This window comes from Crocodylus porosus, unplaced genomic scaffold (assembly GCF_001723895.1).
Source record: "Crocodylus porosus isolate Cpor-Errol unplaced genomic scaffold, CroPor_comp1, whole genome shotgun sequence".
Classification (NCBI taxonomy): Eukaryota; Metazoa; Chordata; order Crocodylia; family Crocodylidae; genus Crocodylus; species Crocodylus porosus.
Genome location: NW_017728939.1, coordinates 8,189,005 through 8,197,848, shown reverse-complemented (window position 1 = coordinate 8,197,848; position 8,844 = coordinate 8,189,005). Strand labels below are relative to the sequence as shown.

The 8,844-nt window shown below is 48.9% G+C and overlaps 2 long non-coding RNA genes across 2 annotated transcripts; one reads left to right on the top strand and one right to left on the bottom strand.

Moving 5' to 3' along the window:
• Positions 1-193: 193 nt before the first annotated feature.
• On the bottom strand, positions 194-7,492 carry LOC109318495. The gene is made up of 4 exons (XR_002103263.1): positions 6,151-7,492; positions 3,569-3,786; positions 1,365-1,502; positions 194-215 (listed from the first exon to the last, which is right to left on the bottom strand). It is a non-coding gene; the product is annotated as an uncharacterized LOC109318495 (long non-coding RNA).
• Positions 3,800-6,344, top strand: LOC109318497. Its single transcript, XR_002103265.1, has 3 exons — positions 3,800-4,781; positions 5,599-5,682; positions 5,914-6,344. It is a non-coding gene; the product is annotated as an uncharacterized LOC109318497 (long non-coding RNA).
• Positions 7,493-8,844: the final 1,352 nt, after the last annotated feature.

Genomic DNA, 8,844 nt, shown 5'->3' with positions numbered 1-8,844 from the left:
CCCGTAGGCAGAGGGAGCAGGTTCCCCCCCCTCAGGACTGCAGCCAGCTCAGGTTACCTAAAGAGACAGGCTGAGGGTACGGTCCCCTGTGTGCAGGGCCCACCCTAATCAAATGGTTGCAGCCCAGAGATTTTAGTCACAGTGTCACAGGGCAGAGATTTTTGGGGAGAAACCAAGGTGGCTTTCTGCCACAAGCACCCCTTGAATAGAAGCAGCTGGGGAAAGAGCCCATAAAGGAGAAACTTTGATGCCAGCAGGTGACAGATCCCAGATCTCTGTGCTTCTCTCACTTGGCTTCAATCAGCAATGTGCAAATGGGTCTATACTGAATGTGCTGTTTGGACAAACCCTTCACTCAGTAGTTAATGTTTGTACAATACAAGTAAATGTACAGTCCCATCCATGCACCTGAGCTACTATTACTCACACAACCTCAACGCAGTAAGACGGCCTCTTATAGCTGGGAGCATGGCATACTTTTGGATGCCTAGCACTGCCTGGCTTTCTTTTACTGCCCTTTGCTCTTTTTTGCTCTCACTGTCCCGGATTCAGTTGCTCTCTCCCTTGTCTTCAGTGAGATTGTTTTTCTCACACACTTCACCCAGCTCCCTATTAATTAACCCTTTCTCCCTGCATGCCTTTCCCTGGTTGAATTTCTCACCTGTCTCATGCTGCCTAGCCATCCCAGCTGCTCAGTCACATCTGCACGTATGGGGTGCACATGTGGGGCACAACACCACAGAGGTCTGTCACAGGTGATCTTGAACTGGCATAAGGTTCCCAAAGACCTAGAACTAGCTTGCACCACACGGGCTGTTTAGGACCCACCATGTCATCCCAGCTCCTGCTAAAGGGCCATTATTGCCCCAGGGTTTCTACCTTCTATTTCAATACTAGAAGAGAGGATTAGACTCTGTCCCAGTGCATCCAGCCTCCCCTCTTCACTACCAGCCCCGCTGCTATGTTCAGCTTGGTTTTCCTTTCTGCACAGCTTCTGTGCCTGCTTCTATCGTATCTACTGAAACCTCTGAGGCTCAGACAGCAGAAGACTGAGCCTTGCTGCCTGCACCCAGTTGTCTTCATTTCTCTGAGTCGCTCTCCATCTTTCTGTGTTCCTCCCTCTCGGCCAGATTCTCCACCTAGCTACATGCTAGAAAGTGGACTGAAACTGTCCCAAGTCAGGCGGCAGAGAACTTATGTGCCGAACAATTCCTTACCTGCACCTATTTCTTGTACTGGGGAAGGCAATGCATCAAGGGCTTCCCAAGGACCTATTACTAACTCACACCCTGACTGGGATGATCACAGCCTGCTCCTGCACACATCCTGCTTACTCGCTGCAGCTATGAGGTGCCTAAACTCACCTGTGAATCAGCCCCTCTTCCCTCTATCAAAACTTGTCTTTACAAAGCACCCTGGCCAAGAGCTTTCTGGGTGTAATTCTTGAGGTGCAAACATCTCCAGGTTTGATATCGCTCCTGGCCCCCAACATCTTAGCAAAACTGCAGAAGCAAAACAAAACCTAAGTTAGACATTTTCTCTGGGCCTGGTCCTAGGGGAGTATTTTTCAAAGAAATCCTGTCAGACCCAGTTTTTTGGGGAACTGCTCCTGCAGATCTCCAGCAGAGATACATTGAGCTCAGCTCAGCTCATCTGCCGGGGGTGAACAGGGTCACGAGTGCATCTCTTTCCCAACCCACTACATCTCATACAAATAGCATGGTTTCCTATTAGCTTTCCCACCCTGCTTGTTTCCTTCTCCTTTTCTCTTTCCCTTTCCTATTGCTTTTGTAATATTTGTCCAAGACAGTCTGGAAAAAAAATGACTTCAACCACAAATGTGGAAGGAGTGCTGCCAAGCTGGCAAAATTATAAAATAAATCTAGGCCTTCAGTGCCATGGACTGATGCAACAAAAAGTAACTTTAGATCAGGGATGCTCGATCAGGGTGTTGCAGCACCCTAGGTTGCCCTGAAATCCTTTCAGTGGTGCCGCAGGGTGCCATACACTGTTAGCACTGTTATGGGCACAAACATGGTTCACAGGATAAATCCTGAGATTTCAAATAGGCATCCATAGTGTTAAAGACAGTGTGTCCCCGTTGTAGTATTTCCGAGTTCTTTGCAACAGGAGAGCTGGTGTTAAACAAATGAGTGAAAATTAAGAACTGGCACTTTCCAAGGGGGGCCTTAAGTCTAACGAGGAGTGCCTGGGGTCTAAAAAGGTTGAGAACTGCTGCTTTAGATTCTCATGGGTGCATTCAACACATCCACATATCTCACGGCTTTCATGGCCCTTTCTTCATTTTCTTAGTCCTACTGCCTGGTAATAAGTGCCCAACTCTGGCTGCCACCCTCCGTCTCTTCTGTGAGATTGGTATTTTGTGCGCTCCTTGAATTGCAGGAGAGGAGCAATGGGCGTCTCTGCAGGTACATCCCCAAACCTGGAGGCTCATTCCACGGACAGGCCGTGCAGCTGGCGGTGGGGCAGGGCTCAAGTGTTGGGTACACCGCTGGTAGCAATACTGCAGCTGGCACCATTGTGCTGAGGCTGTGTTGATGTGGCTATCGCAGCTGACAGCTGTTATTAGTCACTTGCTTTTAACCCACTCAGGAATGACAAAAACAATAGTTTCAGTTTTAAGGGAAGGAAGGTCTCTTGTCAAAGACTTTGCTGGCACTGGGAAATCTGGGCCGTCTGCCCCAGACTCCCCGGGCGAACCAAGTTGTTCTGTTGTCTCAGCTTCCCAGCTAGAAAATAGGGATAATACTCCTACCTTTCTGTCTGCCTTTATCTGTCGGGTCTATTGAGATTGGCAGCTCTGTGAAACTACAAGTCTCTTATGCATTTGTACAGCAGAAAAAGAGCCCTGACCTTGGATGGAGCATCTGGGTGTTTCTGAAATGCAAAGCAATAATAATTAAGAATCAGTTGTTTCCATGACTGTGGTGTTCAGCCAGGCAGTGCTAGGCAACCTCCAGGGCAAAGCTGCCACGTGGAGAGGTTTTTCCTCTGGGTGGAAACGGGAAGCAGGTTGGTTTCAGGACTGAGCGTGTGGCCTTCCCTCTCCCTCTGCCGCTTCCTACGTAGGTTGAATAAGGCAGCAGAAAGCAGCCGGAGTGGATGGGCTGGCTTCTGCATTATTGCAGTTATCCCCTGAGATTGGGATGATGGGATTGTTAATCAGCCGGCTTTCCAAGAAGCTGCCTTTGTTTGGTTTCAGAGCTAGACACTGTGCGCTGCGGAGTGCAGAGCTGCCAGGCTGCGCCTAGCGAAGAGGCCTGGAGGGGGGTTTTCATGCTGGCTTTGACAACAGAAGAGCTCTTGTTCCAGCCGTCTCCTTGCCAATTTTAATGCAGCCGCCCACTTCGCTAGGTCAAGCCAGGAGTGGTGGGGATTCTGGGAGGGGGGACGGGATGGGTTGTCACTAATGGGGTCCCACCTCTTTCTCCTTCACATTCCCCACCTTTTTTTGAATCTCCATGGTCCAAAAAAGAAAAAAGAAGGAAGCGACGACTTGTGACATGAGATCAACGGTATTCATTATCATAGCCTGATGAATATCCACCTCCGGGGCTCTAAGTTTTTGAGTCTCAGAGGCCTTGGCATGAGCTGATGCCTTCTGCGCTGTTGCTAAATACGGGCCGAGACTGGCCTGCTCCCGGCCCCGTACGTGGAAGGCTGGGCTGCGCTGCTCTCTAGCGGTGGCCATGCAGTATTTGAAGCTGGCTGAACTGTAGCACATGCTCCGCTCACAATGAAAACTCACAAAAGAGGCAGCAGGACCTTGGGGAGGAGAAAATGATCTCGTTTTCGGAAGAGTCAAGCCCGTAAGCATGCCGGCTCACTATATTCACCCTCATTGTTCTAACGCTTTCCATTGTTTCCAGTTGCTCAGACATCCCTAAACTGCTATGACACTGCTCTAATGATCCCTTCATCATACTTGCTACTCTGATAACTCATAATTCTGGATCAGAAAGTCAGAAAAAAGGCTCAAACACACCCAGCTGTCATAATGAGGCCATGTATCAGGATCCCCTGATGCACGGCACGGCACAGCACAGATCCCCTCCTTCAAGCTTTCCTTGCTTGTTATGCGTTCTTTGCAAGGACTTCTCAGTGCAAAATAGGCCTTCCCTGCTGGGCATGGGCATCATCTGATCCCCTGTACCACCAAACAAGGCCTGTGTGAGTTTTAAGTGATGCAAAGGCCACATGCTCCAGAGAGGCACCCTCATACTTTGCTTCATGTGCACTGATTAATGAAGCCTGGCAACATCCTGGGAGGTGAATATTATTGCCCTATTATAAAATACCATTCCTGAGGCAATGTGCTTCCTGATCCCATGCCCAGAGCTATATGTCCACGTGATGTCAGGGAGGAAAGCATGCAGCGTGACTGCTTTGATTGGGGGGGGGCGGGGATCTTCCTTGCTCAGTTAATGCCACGTGGCCGAGATTGGGACCTTTCATCAAACTCCGAGGTATCTCTTCCTGGTTTGACGTGGCTCCCAGCCAGCGACGTAGGCAAGGGCAGGGTTCAGCTGAGCACTATCTCTGAGTCACTTAGATCCGGAGCACTACCCTCTACCAGGAAGCAGATCAATGGGTCATTCATCTCTCTCATTTCCTCTTTTCTGGAGGCACCTGCCCCATGAAGCCAGCTACTGGCTATTTAACCTGTTCTCTACCCAGGCCCCCAGGAGCTTCTCCAGTTTTCTCCCTTCTCTGCCTGCAGCCAGCCAGCATCAGGCTGGAAAACTATTTGCATTCCCAGGGTGTATCATACTTCGGGGTTTTTTTAACACTTTTTCCTGTATCCATTTCTTATAAGGAAGTCAGTACCCTGAGCCAGAAAGGGATCTACATGCCTCACGTACCTCTCGTAGGATTATGTTACAGTAAAGCAGAGGAGAATCTGAGGCTTGAGCTGAAGTCAAACAAAACCAACAGAAGCATCAGTGGGTATTAGATCAGCCCTCAGCCCCCCTCACACCTGTATTCTTTCCTTTTGAGCCAGACTTTTCATGTCACTCAGCACTAGTGCTTCAAGCTCCCTGCAGACTCAGGAAGGTAAATGTGGACCAGTTCCCTTGGGGTCGTGTTTTCAAGGTTTCCTTTGGAACCACAGCTGTTAGCAGAATTTGCTGAAAGGAAACGGAGATTGCTGCAGCAAGGACTGGATTTTGTGGCAAATCCCACAGCTGGGGGATAGCGGGGGCCAGTGTTATTCTGCACTTGTACCACCCTAAATAATTCTTCCCCTAGCTGTTGTTTACTCTATCAATGTATCTCCACAGTCTGCTTATGAACTGAGAAAAGCGACCTGGCAAGCTTCTGCATCCTCTTTGTACCCTGCTCTTTTCCAGTGCGCTCCATCTCCCGTAATTGCTAGCTGCTGACTTCTAGCACAAATCAAATTGCTTTGTTTCGTAAGCAACATAAACCATGATTTTCTCCAGGGTTCACAGTCATTTGTTTTTTCTTCCTCCCTGGCAAGATTTTCTCCCAACAGTGACCATTATGTTGTATTTGGCTTTTGTGCTGCAATCATCTTGTGTTGGCTAACATGTGGTTTCATGTTTTTTATCACAGGTTACAGCACTGCCAGTTTCCTCCTGATCTTGCCTGCATGTTAGATGTGCTGCTGACACACAAAGATGCCTCTAAGAGCAGCAGGTAAAGAACAGTATGTATCTAACTTCAGACAAAGAAATGCCCCTTTTACCTGCCCTTATGTTCTCTGCATGTGGGATCTCAACCGACATTATGTATGACACCTGCTGGGAGATGGGCAAGGAATACAATGACTGTATTTCAGTAAATGCAAAAAGCTGCGGCTTTGACTACAGCTTTTAAGAGCTGACTTCTTGTTTCAATTATCAATCATGACAGTGCCTTCCTCTATAGTAAGGCCTCCAAAATTACTGAACAGAATGGATCTGCTTTAAAAGCATGTGTTTCGCATATGTCTGTGCATTCAGAGACATTCTGCGACCTCTCTCTTGCCAAAAATGTTTCTAAACCACAGCTATTTTTTGGATGCAACGTGGTTAAGAGCACAAGGTGGCATCACATATCTTCAGACAGACATTGAGGAACAGCATCTCCAACCGAAACTGTTTAGTGGAAGCAGGATGCAACTACCTGAGCTGGAATTTGTCTCAGACACTGTGTTTTTGGAATCAGGTGTCCTGGATTCAGGATGTCCTGGATTCTTCCCTTGCTGTCCTGTGTAATGAAAATAACCATGTTGGCTGACAGGCCCAGAATCTTTTTAATTGCTCTGCTGTTGCCTACTGTGGCCCTGTTCCATGAATAATAAAAGGGAGTTCATTCTCGAGGAGTTTTGTTCTGATGCTTTGTAACAGTACCACTAAACCGACTCATTCAGACACATGCCTTTGGCCTGTTGGTTGTGAACCATCTGAATACATCCCCAGGGCCATCTGTGAAATGCTGCCCTGATGGAGAGGCAATGCTGTTGCTGAGTTGGAAGAAGCAAGTAGGAGATGCACAAAGTTTGATGAGCAAGTGTTTCTGAGAAGATGATTACTGCAAGATGAATGTGATGTTTTCATATAAAAGAAGGGAGCCAGAGGGGCAGATATCTCTGTTCCACACTCAACTGCAGAGGGTGTGGTGAGGTCGACTTCCCTGACTCTGGTGTGGCTCCTCTCTTTCTCTCCATCTCAGTCCTGTAAGGTTGGTTCCCACAGGAAGGTAGCTCTTCTTTTAAGAAATGTCATTGTCCTTGAAAATAACCCCGCAGCCATTTGCATATTGCTCTGTTCAAATCCTGGCTCCTTATATTCCTGGTTTGTTTCCTGTGCTCTCCTAACAGAAGGGAATACTTGGGCTGATAGCCCAGCTTTCTCTGTCATCACCGCCCCGGGCATCATAGTTGCATGGTGACCCACTTCCAGCACCTAAAACTTAAGAGAGTAAATGGTTCCCCTGTCCTCTGTGGCAGAATTTCAGCAGCAGATATGGAGTCCTGCTAATCTTTCTGTCATGCTTGGTATTTTCCTGCCATGGGCTGGGCTCATCACATCATTCTCTTTTTTCCACTTTACCTGAGAGGCTCACAATTTTATTTCCAGTGGTGGTTTTTTTTGCAGTCAGCAATCCAGCAACTCCCATTTCTACAGAGCTGAGAAATTAGCTGGACTGGGGAGGAAAGAACACAAAGTTTGTAGCATCTCAGGTGAAGCAAGTCCTCCCAGGTAACCCCCATCTTATGCTGGGAACCCAACTTGCAGAAACAAGCTAACTCCCTCCATCAGTCAGTTGTGGCATATAACGGCCACCTCCATCTTCATCTACACTTGTGATTCCCAACCAGGATGCCTTGAGATCCGTTCAACTGTGCTGCAGAGCATTAGCACAGCTAGGTGTCCAGACCTGATTCACAAAACCGATCTAGAGATTTCAAACAGGGCTTCATAGTTTTAAAAGCATTCTGACCTGCTCTGATCTTTCTGAGTTCTTTGCATATAATTGCTCTATTATTTTTCTGTAGTCAAAAGATGAGCAAAAACTATGAGCTGGCATTTTCTGAGGGGCCTCGAGTCTAATGAGAGGTGCTTCAAATCTGAAAAGGTTGAGAAGCGCTGACCTACACTTCTCTTACGTATACAGTACAGCAGGTGCTGCACATGGTACCTGTCAGGTTCAAAAGAATATCAGTCCTTGCTCAAAGGGATGACAATGGTTCCCAATCTTTTTGGAGTCAGGACTTCAAACCCACTTTCTGGCAGGCTCAAAACCGCAAACTAACTGCCCTTCTGGTCCGAGTGCAGCCAGGGTAACAATCCGTGTGGTTCACAATCCCACTGGCAACCCATTTGGGGTCATGACCCCTAGTTTGGCAACAGCCGGCCTTAAGGATTTCCAGTCTGCAGCTGAGGAATTGGGACATCTGGACTGTATTCTTGATTGTCCCCATGACTCAGCATCTGGCCTTGAGCAATGCAGTTCCTTCCCCTGCATAATGGGATTTATATTTCTGTATTCAAGTGCTCAGCTTTCAGGGCTGCAGGGACAAACTGTTACACCAGCACAGGACAGGAGTAAGCCCGTTGTTACATCACTGAGGGCTGCAGGATCCAGACTCCCTGCAAACTTGCGACAGCGCTAGCGTTCACTTCCTGCACCCCCGGCGAGGTAGCCCCCCTTCCCCGCGTGCATCCACAGTGGGTTTGCTTCTTGGCTCTTTTCAAGCTCTGTTCTCTTATTGCAACCCCACCATGGACACACGAGAGCTGCACGTGGCGCTGTGCCTGTGCCTTTCATGCACTGGGCAAACTGGGGTCTAATGGGCCAGATCCCCACCCAGGTCCCTGTCCCTATCCCTGCCCCTGGGGGCACACAGAGCAGCAGGGGCTCTGGGGGGGGGGCCGCAGCCCTGTGCCCAGCAGCAGTGACCTCAGCAAGCAAAGGTCGAGGCAGGGAAGGGGGGAAGGGCAGGAAGTGGATCAAACCAAAGTGGTGCTCTGCAGGAGGGGTTGGGGTATACCAATGCTACTATGAAGGGGAATGGAACTTTCAGGGGGAAATGGGCCATACCAATCGTGTGATGGGAGTGAATGGAGCATACTAAGGCTAGCTGAGTGGGGTTTGGAAAGGAGAGGAAAAGGCGTCATAGGCATTCCAAAGGAGGGGAAATGGCCTGTACCATTGCTACTTTGAGGGGGGGAAGTGAGTTCTACCACTCCTACATTGGGCACGTACCAATGCCAGCCGCGGGGAGGGTGGGTTATACCATGAGGAAGGCGGTGCCGTGAGAGTGCTGCCGGGAAGCGAGCGGACCGTACCAAGGGCGAGGGGTGTCGCGGCGGG